Raw genomic sequence first — 12,982 nt, forward strand, 5'->3', positions numbered from 1 at the left:
TTTTTGTCATTAAAATTTAATTTTTTTTAAATTTACGATTCTATTTTTTATTTGTTCTTATTTTCATCACTAATTTTTAAAAAAAAAATCATTTTACTCATTGAACTTTTGATTTGCACTTATTGTAATCAAAAGGTGACATGATAATCATGTGTGTTGGTGTGGATTATTTTCTATTGACATTAAATTCATTCGTTGTCTCATTCTGGCGCTACAATTATCAATCTCCAATATCTTTTATGATTACTCAAGATATCGACGAACTTACGTCATTATCTCCTATCACTCTGTTTATTTAAATTTTACCCAAATCACTTTAAAACTCAACCCCAACCCGATACTCATGAAATTCGAAACAACTTTGATCTGTAATATCTATCATCCGATCAATATAGAATCAAGATATACAACTCGCTTTCTCATTCTCCACCTCCCCCACTAAGGATGAGCAAGACTCGATTCGACTTGAAAAACCGATTTTTTCGACTCGGATCGACTTGAAAAAACTCTTCTCGAATTGAGTTTGAGTTGTAATTTGATAAACTCGACTTAACTCGAAAAAAATTCATGTTCAAATAAAGTTGTAAAATACAACTCGAATAACTCAAAATTTTTAATAATTATTAGATTGATTTTCAAGTTTGAATCAAAATTTGAGTCAAGTCCCTTAACTTTGTATGGTATATGTGAATCATATATGAAAAAAATATGAAAAAATATATATGTATTGTATATGGTTAAAAAATATCATTTAAATTGGAATCAAATAATGTCATAATATTGTAAATATTTATAATTAAATTTAAATAAGAACTCAAAAATTTGACTCGACTCGACTCAAATTTTATAAACTTGACTCAACTCAAAAAAATTTCAAGTCCACTCCGAATTATAAAATAGGCCTCGTCAACTCGAATAACTTGAATTTTTTTTACTCGACTATCGAACGCTCACCCCTATCTCCCACATATGAGATTTGGAAAAAAGATGTTTCTTCATCGAGAAATTGAAAATAATTTAAAAGTGTAGATTTTTCAAAAAAAAAAAAAAAATTTAAAATCATTTCATAAATTTTGAAATATTAATATCTATTCATGATGTTGCTAAACATCTAATGATAAAATGATCAAAATAAGAATAAATGAAGAGTGAGTAAATTATTTTTTAGAAAAAAATTTAATGATGAAAATAGATCGAAGTGAAAAAAATATGAATGATGAAATTTATAATATATAAAAAAATTATAAACAACCCCTATTTAATTTATAATTAATATTATTATAAAATCGCACTAATAAAGTGACATCCGTGATAAAGAAATTGTTGTTATTCCTGAGGACTCGGGTTCAAGCACCATAAATGTCAATAATGTTAAGAGTTATCTTCAATAAGATACTTCATTTTACTTTCCCCATATCATTTACTTTGATTAACTTGGGTAACTTGGGTAGCAGTAAAAGGTTGCAGTCTTTTCTTTAGTCCAAGTCTATCCATACTCTTTCTTCCCTCACCCTAAAATCTAAAGTCAAAGTTGTTTGCAAAAGGATTCGGTCTGAAGACACAAACTCCGAGTTGAATGAGTCAGTCATTTTGATCCCTCATTTGGAACCGGTCGTGTCTTGTAATATTTCCATCGGAACAGATACAATGGCCCATGCATGCTAACCAAGCCTTTGTCTTTGCTTAATTAATGTCTTTTAACAAATTGAGGCACCCATCTAATCCTACATGTAAGCTCATTAATCAGTTTCGTGAAATGCTTTTGAAAAGTGTGTCAACGATCGTGCTTACTGTTCGAGTCTTCCTTTGCTTATATCCATGCTGCTTCTAGGAAAGCCAGCGAAGGGCATATTTTCACATTTTACACCTCATTATCCTCATCCTTGAATTCTCATTTTCCTAATTCATTCCGTGTCCGAAGGATCCACATATACATTGATCTAAAGACCAGAGTTTGGGAACGTTAAAATCTTTCAAAAGAGGGAGCAAAGCCGACCAAGGAAACCTCAAAGTCCAAATTCCAACCCACATGCCAATTGACACCAATGTTTGATCCGGCGAACAGCTTAATTAAACAAGATTTAGTTGATTTTGTAGTTACGTGACGACGCTGCCTACTTGAAAAACTGAGGTCAACCTAGAGCCATGCGTTTCTGGTCCTTCAAGTTGTCATAAACACATATAAATACACCTACCTTACAAAGCTACAATCTAACCATCCTCAAGTTCAGGGCTAAATCGATCTTGATTACATTAAAATGAGCAATCTACGACATTTTCTTGCCACGGCGGCCGTGTTTTTTCTCGTATGCACTCACCCGTACGACGTTTCTGGTCGGGTTCTAGACAAAGGTTATCTTGATCTTGTGCTACAATCTGCCCAAAAGGGGGAACCTATCCCTCCTTCTGGTCCCAATGGCTGCACCCACATTCCTGGAGGAAATGGCCCGCCTTGCATCGGCGGACGGGCCTTTGCCGGCCATGTTTCATCTACGTCTAATGCGGCGGCATAATATCTGATGAATGCATAGATGTTTCAACTAGCAGACGACTACTACTTGATTGATTAGATGTTATAATGATATGATGATGGAACTAAATAATGGAAACATTCCCGATATTCTATAATAATTATTTGTTCTGTATAGATGTATAAAGTATTTCAGAAACACAAGATGGATTGTTAATGAAAATTCAAAGTTTTATACTTCGTTTCATAGTATTTGTAATCTGTTTCTTCTTCCTTTTTTCCGGGTTTGGTGTTGTGTGTGAGTAGAGAACTTAGCAGAAAAGGAAAACCATACGTATTGTGAATCAGTAAAGACGTAGAACAAAGCTGCATGCAGCTTGAGCTATACAGACCAGGTTAGAGAAACTTCGTTCCCAATGGAGGGGATGAAATTACCTATCACGTCCGTCTATTATGATTTCTATCCTTAATTAAAAAATAAGTGCCCAAACTATCTCGTTTTTATCAAATTAGTGCGTAAACTCTTTTTCGATTCATCTAAGTGTCTAACGTTACAAATGTTATCACTTTAGGTGTTCGGGCTGTAACTATTGTTAAATTAAAAAAAAATAAAGTTAAAATACTTAAAAATATTATTATATTTATAAAAAAACTCTAATTTTTCTAAAATTACAAAAAAGCCCCAAATCCCTAAAATCAACCCCAAATCCTTAACCTAAATCCCCAAATCACAACCACGATCGATGCCTCCGACGTTGTCAAAGCGGCTGACACCGCCTCCCTTTTTGACTGACATCGTCCTTACCGTCGTTTGCGTTGTCTGGTCACATAAATATCGTGATTATTTCCCCAAATTATCACACCGTCGATTGATGTAAATCACACAATCAATAACTGTTTGTTTCGTGGGTGGTCATCGGGTAGAGTCGCGATCAGGGGTAGGTTCAATCGATGGAAACGACGATGGTAAAGTGTGGCAATGGTGTGGGTATAGGGATTAAGGTTTTCAAATTTTAGGGTTTTTTTAAAGATTTTCGAAAATTTTGGGTTTTTTTTAAAAAATATAGTTTTAAGTTTTTTTATTTTAAATAAAATTTTCAAAATTAACTCAATGTTATTTCGACCCGAATACCTAAAATGATCATGTTTGTAAGGTTAGGCAATTGTTATTCTCAGCTGTGGAGGGGTTTATGCACCATTTGGGATGATGTTTGAAGCATGGTTTCAAATAGCAGAACGCAAACGTGATAGTGGCCGCTATTTCACAGTAGCGCCGTCGTTCGATACTGCTATTATCCGAAATACCAGTGTGAAGCGGAATCACACCGATAGCGGCCGATTGCGGCCGTAACTAAATGGGTAATGGCGGATCACGGTGATAGCGGGTCGTTATTCCTGTTATTTCCCATTATTTCCCGTTACACCAAATCAACTACTGAACCCCACACATATTTTCTAGGTTTTCAGAGGGAAAAGTAGAGCTTCGAAGAAAGAAAAAAAGAAGGAAAATGCCCAGACTCATACCTGTTTTTTTGGACAACAAAGAGAGGAAAACATGAAACAGGATGTTCCAATTGATTATTTTTCAACAAAGAAAGTGCAAGGGAAGCTTTCAACAACACATCTACAAGAAAAGAAATGAAGCTTTTTGATGAAAAGCACAAACGAAAAATAAACATGGGATACCAATTTTCTCTGCTTGTGCTGCTCTTTGCCTCCCTTCTCTCACACGCACAAGATAGAAGAAGAAGAGGCTTGGGTATTTAGTAATTTTTATTTTATTTATATTTTAGATTTGAAATATTTTTTTACTTTTAATTGTTTGGGTTTGGACCAAAAGAAATCTCATTAAATTAATAAGATTTGGGTTACCATGTTATGGGTTTTTTTGTTGGGTTTATTTTAGTTTTGTGAGTTTTAAATTTTAATATGTTTTTTGGTAAGTGAATAATAATAGATAATTTTATGGATTAATTTTTTTAAAATGATTATGGTTTATTTTAAGAGATTGAATGTTAAATTTAAATTTTATACACTTAAATTATTTTTATTATTTATTAATTTATGCAGTAAACTTATTGTTCTTCACTATCAGAAAAATGTTTATTATATTTTGTATTATATTATTGATAATAGAAGTACTGAATTGTTTTATATTTATAAAATTTAATTTTAATTTTATGTTTCTTGACTAATATTTTTAAGAAATTTATAAATAAATATAAGAATAATTAATGATTGTAAAAATTATGCTCATGTATTAATAAAAGTTTTTAGAAGTTCATAAGTGTTAGAAAATACTCTAAATATCATTAAAATTGTTTTTTTATAATTATAATTATAATTTATTATATTATGTAATAAGTTGTGTGAATTAAAAACTTTCACGGTCCGCGATACTCACAGTGACCGCGATAGCAACCGTTACGTCCGCGACCGTGATAAACGCGGCCGCGATCGCGATTTGAATCCCTGGTTTGAAATGGTATTGTATGGAATTTGGGTGACGGTTCAACAGTTGACTTCTGGAATGATTGTTGGCTCGGGGACTTAGTACCTTTGAGAGAGAACGGATGTGCGCCTGGTAGTGTTCCTCAGCCAGATGATACGATGGCATCCATGGTGGATCCGAGTAGGGAATGGAGGTGGAAGGAGTTTGAGGATTTGTTATCTCCTTCAGCTCGCCTTTGTATTGCAGCCATTCGACCACCTCTTCCTCCGAGAGGCGACGATGTACTGGGATGGAAATGGGAAGCTAATCGGAAGTTTACTACTAGGAGTGCTCTTGTGCAACTAGCTGTGAGACTTCCTTCTCCTTCGGTTTCATCGAATGCAAAGTTATGAAACTTAATTTCAACTTACAGAGGGCTTCCCAGAGTGAAAACGCTGTTGTGGATAATCTGTCGAGGGTGTTTGCCATCCAACGAGGAAAGAGCTCGAAGACATATCCCCTCGGATGCCAGTTGTACCATTTTCGGAGCTGCTGTGGAATCTATAACCCATATACTTAGGGAAAATCCTCTGGCGAAAGCAGCTTGGTCCACTATTATTAAACCTGCTCACTTTGAGGAATTTTTAAGCCTTAATCTGACGCAATGGATTGGAAAAAAACCTGAACAGTTCAAACTATTGTCCTCTTTTATCTCAAGATTGGGATCTTTCTTTGGTTCTGTGATTTGGTGCATACGGGTTAGACGCAATAAAACGTTGTCTGACAAAGAGTATGTGGGGAGGGAAACCATCCTTCAGCAAAGCAGCCGGTTAGTTCAAGAAACAGTGCAAGCCAACTCGATGAATCTACCACTGATGGGGAATCGAGTAATGGGTCGTAACCTTGCAACTGCTTGGTCTCCTCCTCCTCAGGGGTGGTTCAAACTTATCAATTCAGTTATAACCACTTGTGACTAACCACTTGTGACGGGTTATTCGGGATCGATTCGGTAAATAACTTCTGGACTTCTCTAAACCCATTGGTATTTGTTCCGTTACCGATACAGAGTTGAAGGGACTATATGAAAGGTTGTGTTTGGCTCGAAATCTTCAAATCCGAACGATTGAGGTGAAATTGGATAGTAGAACTAGTTAAGAGAGACTGGCATGTCAAGCTCAACTCGTTGTTGCAGCAGGGTGGCTGATGGTATGACGAAATTGCCTGGAAGAGCTCATTCGATACAACAACTTTTAATATGGTTCTAGTGGAGATAGCTAAAGACTATCAGGAGGATGCCTATACCACCAAGTTGTGGAGCGTCAGTCATCTTCTTGGCTGAGTTCCTTTCATTAGTAAAACAGCATAATTTAAACACTTATTTTCTAATTAAGCCTAAAAGGTATAATAATTTAACTCTACTATTAAATAGATCAATATACTCTCTACAGGGGTTGATGCCACTGACCCACTGTTGTTATTAGTGTGCCACATAGTGGGAATCGGTTTAAACCCATTCTTATATACTTATAATAATTGCAAGACTCTTTTTCATGTATAAAGATGACAATTTAACTCAAATATGGCGGGTTACGATTTGACCCGATTTGATAGGGTCATATCTTTTTATATAAAAAATTTAGGTTTGAGTTGAGTTGGGTCGTATTTTTTAGGGGTGGAATCGGATCGAGTTTAGGTGGAGAGTGAAAAAATTTCGATCCGACACGACTCGAGAATAATAATGTAATTTCCTTAAAATTATTATTATTATTTAATTAAGTCCTTATTTTATATCGGGTCGGATCAAGTTAGGTGAAAGATATAAATTTTGGATCGAATCGGATTCAGATGAATGATACATATTTTCGAGTCGGGCCAAATTGACAAAAAAACCCGATACTCCCGTTGCCATCTTTATCCATATATTCCAACAAGTGAATGTTAAACACATATATTGGGAGGGGAATCAGTGTGCGAATGCTCTTGCTAGACTTGGGACCGATTTTACACGTATTAAATTATTGAAGGTTTTAATCAATTGCGTAATCAAAAGAATCCTCGACAACTTCGATAGTCACGATAAGTTGTTGTGAATCGTTGCTTTTGTCCAAGTCTTTTCATGCTTAAGGACGTTTGTTTAGATTGTGGACTTAGATATTTTATGAATATAAGTTTTGATTTTTGCATATTCAAATATTAAAACTATTATTCGTTATAGATTCGAAACGAATGCAGATAGATACCATTGGATATTTGTTATTTACATCCAAATTAATTATACATATGTGGATTGAGATCATATATTCGACCCCGGATTACAACATAAAAAATAGTGTAACGCTCTGAATCCTGGGCTAATAGTTCGGATCAACCCGAGATCCATGTTTTGAGTAAAAGGACCTATTAAAATAGTTTGGGCCAAATTTAGTGATGGTGGGCTTGAGTTGGACCCAAGAGAAATAATGAAGGGTGATGAGTATCTTATGAATTAGGAAGTAGGAAGTAGGAAGTAGAGGGACTGAAAGTGTAGTTTACCCACAGTTCAAATAGAAAGCTGAAAACCCCTTCATTATTTATGTTTTACGTGAACCAAACCCCCTCAATCTCACCAAACACTCTTCTATTCCTCCATATTTTTTCTCTTCTTCTTTCTTTCTAAAGTGGATATTACAAGAGTTTCAAGCCTAATTTGGTTACACAAAGGTAAGATTATTAATCCTTAAAGCTTCTTTTTCAGCTTCATTTCACTAGTTTTAACCATAATGTCAAAAATGGATATTGGAAGGTTTAATAGAATTAATGGATTCTAGCTCATTTTGGGAAGATTTGAGTTATAAAGATTGTGTTTAGAGTGAAATTAACACTTAGTTGAGTTAGTAATCCCTTTTCTCACCTTTGTTTAGTGAAGGAAGTGGGAGAAAGCTCTAAAGCTAAAGGAAAAGAAAAGTTGACAATTGGTTGATTTGGGGAGAGTTCTAGCCATCAAGGAAGCAATATAACACATTTACAACTTCTTCATACCTTTAGTGAGTCATTAGAATTGCAACATTAGCTTAAGAGTTGAGTTTGAAGCATGCTAAGAATTACCATGGTAGATTTCATTTTTTTAGAGTTTTAACCATGTTTAAAGCTCTATTTATGATCCCTTGTAACTACATAAAACTTTAATAATGACTGGGGGCCTCAATAAGGTCTTTGGGTTAGAATAGGATTTTTTTTAGCTTATTTTGTGCACTCTGCAGCTTGGGTCTCGATATTGGAGGGTTAGTATCGAGACTGTTATTCTTTTTCTGGGCAAAATTATGATTTTCTAGGCAGCGGTATCGATGCCAATTTTGGGGTATCGATACTGGGGTCACGGTCTCGAGAGTCGAAACTCACCGATTTGGTATCGAGACCAAAAGTTCCAGTAAGCTTTTTAGTATCGATGCTCACATAGGGTATCGAGACCAGGTCAGATGTATCAATATTGAAGGGCCAATATCAATACCAACAGACTGTTTTGGGCAATTAACACTAATTTTAAGGGATTAGACTCGAGATACTCCAACACTTCAGTATATCATCAAATAAGACTACAAATGAGAACATTAATGATGTTTAACTACATTTAGAAACGAGATCAATTAAGGGACATAAAATTAGCCTTGATTGACGCTCGGGAAACGATTGGGACACCCAAGTTCCTTTAGCAAGATTATGACGTCGAAGTATAAAATCAGTCCGAATATATCCTTAGGTAGTGTGCGTAGCACTTTAAGCTGACTAGCTTGAGCACAAGGTCCTACACTCAAGGAGTGGGATAGTCAATGGTATTGAACGATGCAAGAATTTCGGGCACCATCCTCGGTAGACTAGAGGGGTGCATGAGCTCCGAGATGCAGAACCCTCAGTCGAACCATGATGTCTACCATAGAGTAGAGAGTGCAGTGTACGAGTATACTCATTATTGCATTATTATCAGTTAGCTTGAGCATGTCATGAACACTTTTAGTATGACTTAGTTGTTAGTGTGGCACTGGCTAATTAGCTCAGCGTTTGGAATTTGTTTTCATACGCAAGTTAGACTAGGAGCAATCAGAGGAATTTTTTGGCCAGCTGTGATTTAGATTAGACTAGTGCAGAGTACCTCTCGAGTTCGTCTCTAGAGGGCATGCATATTTGTAAACCTCGTTATTTTATATTCGATTCATAACTTATTTTAAAAGATGGTCTATATAATTTGAATCATTATTTTTGGGAGCTCTTGATTGTAAACTACTTTGATTTAAATTGTGGTCGAATATTTACAAATGATCATTTTCAGATTTGAAAATTTAAGAAAAATTTTGGTTAGCTACTTCGGTGGTTCTGTGTGGCTCTTCGATCGATCGTACTGGTTTAGGGTGTTACAAATAGAGTTAGGAGTCACCTATGTTATGTAAAATTAATAAGTTTTTACACTAATTTATACTCATTAAATTTAAAAAGATAAATGAATTAGATTTAATTAAAATTTATAACTCATAAATAAATATTTCTTTAACTAACAGTAGAATAATATTTTTTTAGGGATAAGGTCTAAGGTTTAAGGTTTAGGGTTTATCAGCTATTCTACTTAGTTAGCCTACTTTCTTTCCTTTCTTTATAAAAAAAATTATTTATGAGTTATAAATTTTAATTAAATCTGAGTCATTTATTTATTTAAATCTAATGACTATAAATTCGTGTATAACTTATTAGTTTTACATAATGTAAATGGATCCTAACTAGGGCTGAGCAAAACTTGACTTGACTTTAAAAATCATTTTTTTCTTATTCGAGTCAAGTTATTCGAGTCAACTCGAATTATCAATTCGATTTTCGAGTTCTAGTTGTAAAATCCTCAATACCGGGTTAGTGACTAAATTGTAAAGTCTCAGAATTTGGTGGTTAAAATAAAATGAATAAATAGTACAAAGATTTACATATAAATTATTGTGTAGGATGGAATTGAAAGGAAGAATGAATGAAAGGACAATAGAGTAATTGCAAGGAAAAATAATTAAAGAAGGGATAAGTATATATATATAAGGATACACGTGGGTGGAAAGGGAGAAAACACCCAAGACTTCCAGAGTTCTCTTCTTCTTCTTTCTTCCTTGTGCGTGTGAACAAAAGCAAAGGTAAGATTTCTGATTATTGAGTTTCTCGTTAAATTTAATATTGGGTTTTGATTATTAGATGATAACTAAGCTTAAGGAAAGCTTAAGTTATCTTAACATCAAAGGATGATTGAGTTAGGAGAGATTTAAGATTTGAAGTTCTTAAATGAAATCTTGGAATAGAGTTCATAACTAGAATTGAAAGTTAAATTTGACTTGTCATCAATCTAGTTAAGATATACGAAGTGTTAAAAGTGGAATTCAAACATGTTGATTTATTGATGTAATTCTTAAATTACATATGAAGGATAGAATTTGGAGGTTTAAGATAAAATAATTGAGTATAAATTGGTTTAAGGATGTGTACTATAGTTAAGAATGAAAAAGAGGATTAAACATGAAGGATTTAATCCAAAATGAATGAATTTTCAGGTTCAAAAAGAGGATTCTGGGCAAATTGCATCGATGCATATTCATAGTGCATCGATGCATCAAGGTTAAAACCCAGAAAGTGTTTGAAGGTGTATCGATGCACAGGTAGTGCATCGATGCACTCTTTTAAAATAAAAAGATCGAATGCAATTAGTGCATCGATGCATAAGGCATGCATCGATGTATCCCATTAATAATAAAACATCGAATGCATTTTATGCATCGATGCATACCTTCATTAAAAGAGGAAATTGACATTTATCTTAATCTAAAGAGTGAACCATTAAAGTATATTAGCTATAATAATGATATAGATCCATGTGTGATTATGTAGATACTAAAAGTAAGCTTATTCCGGAACGATCAAAGGATTAGAATCGAATCAAAGAAAACCTAAGGTGAGTGCATACTATATGTATAGAATAATGGAATAAGACTTGTGATAAGTCTAATTCCTATATTGATTTTTATAGTACAATAATTGTGAACATGCATACATGATAATTATTGTAATACATGCATAAGGCATATATATGTTCATGTGATTGGATAAATGATGTATATATATGAATAGATTCAAATACAAATGTAATATGATATGTGATATGAGAAATGACATGAGTTACATGATCACAAGAGAAATGACATGAGTTACATGATCACAAGAGAAATGACATGAGCTACATGATCACAAGAGAAATGACATGAGCTACATGATCACAAGAGAAATGACATGAGTACATGAACATATGGAATATAAGAATAATGCCCATAGTATACGATATGAGAGCTATAAGTGTAATTGGCAAGCCAAGAGTCGAGGGTATAATAGTCCTTCGGGATGTAGTGGTCCTACGGGACATATATGACAGTCTTTCGGGACGAATACTGAACTAAGGTTCGGTGCCCCATGAGGGAATTGATACGAGCTGTGGTGACAGCATTAGTGCACAACCTCTATGTACTCACATACCTCTATTCTCAATAATATACATGGCCAATTGAAACACAAAGTAAAGTGAAAGTGGTACAAGAAGGTAAGTTTTGTACATGCATGATATGATTATATATGTTATTGTGTAATAGATACATGCATATTGAAATGTCATAAAGGAAATGGTAAGAATGCATATTCATGAAGATATTGTTGCATATTCATTTGTTGCATCACTAAGTCTATGACTTAGCGTGTAAGTGATTTACACGTAGATACCAAGAAATAAGAAGATTCAGAATAGTAGTGGCACGAACAGCAACATTACTAAGAAATCAGATCAGAAGTAATTGACAAAGTAGGTATTTTGTTGTGTATAAAGTGTTGGTATGTAATAAGTGGTTAATTATGAATGCTCTGATCGATTTTGTATTAAGTGGTCTCTTTTATGTAAATTAAAATATTTTGTTTTAATGAAAATTTTAAATTCCCAGGATTTTTCTTTAAGAATTAAAGTTTGAAAAGTCAATGTGACATCTTGGACTTGTATTCAGGTCGAATATGAGTTAGGGGTGTTACACTAGTTGAGTTGAAATTTTGAAATTTTGAGTTACTTGAAAAAAATGACTATGTATTTTGATAGTTTTTCCATTAGTCCAATATTTAATTATTCCTTCAATTTACCTTCATTTCAAGTCTATTTTTAACAAAATTTGAAATGCATGCTCCTAACACATAGTAGAATATATATGTACTTTCGATTTCTCTTTTTGATAACAAATTTTTTATTTTTCAATTTAGTCCCTCATTTTTTTATAATTTCCTTATTTCTTCAATTTATCCTTTATTTTAAGTCATTTTTTTATCAAATTTGAACCACATGCTCATAGGGGTGGCAACGGGGTGGGGCGGGGCCGATTTTACATTACCCATTCCATCCCCAACACTTAAGGGTACGATTTTGGGGAATTCCCATTATATATTTTGGGTATTTTTTTATCCTCATACCCATCCCTTATGGATCCTTGCGGGTTTTGGTTACCCAAAAAATAAACAAACATTTTTGAAATCAATGCAACACCTAAATCTTGATAGATATATCAAATTGTCTCAAATTGGTCTCTATTTATAATAAGAAAGTTTCAAACATCAATATTCATATAACACCCAATGTCTTTGTACAATCTTAATCATTTTCAATCTCAACAAGTCAATGTATATTAAATGAGAAAATATCTAAACTTCAATTTTAGTTCCTTTGAGATGTAAAAGTGACAACACGTAATCTCACAATCTTATCATATATATTTTTTTTATTAAAATATATATTAAGGGTATATAAGTAAATGATTATAAATATATTTTTAAAATTTTGTAAAATATCAAGGATTCTTGCGGATGTTTTTCGGGGATCCTCACGGTTATTTACACGGGTACGATTCGGTTATCCCCACGGTTCAGATATAGCAATCTCGTCCCCATCCCCATTTGAGCTTCGGAGATAAAATTTCCCCCATCCTCATCCCTGCGGGTGAAGATTTCTATTATTCTCCATCCCTGTCAGTTCAGATCCCCACAATTTTTAGTTTTTCCCC

This window comes from Hibiscus syriacus, unplaced genomic scaffold, assembly GCF_006381635.1.
Source record: "Hibiscus syriacus cultivar Baekdansim isolate YM2019G1 unplaced genomic scaffold, ASM638163v2 tig00111069_pilon, whole genome shotgun sequence".
NCBI classification, from domain to species: domain Eukaryota; kingdom Viridiplantae; phylum Streptophyta; class Magnoliopsida; order Malvales; family Malvaceae; genus Hibiscus; species Hibiscus syriacus.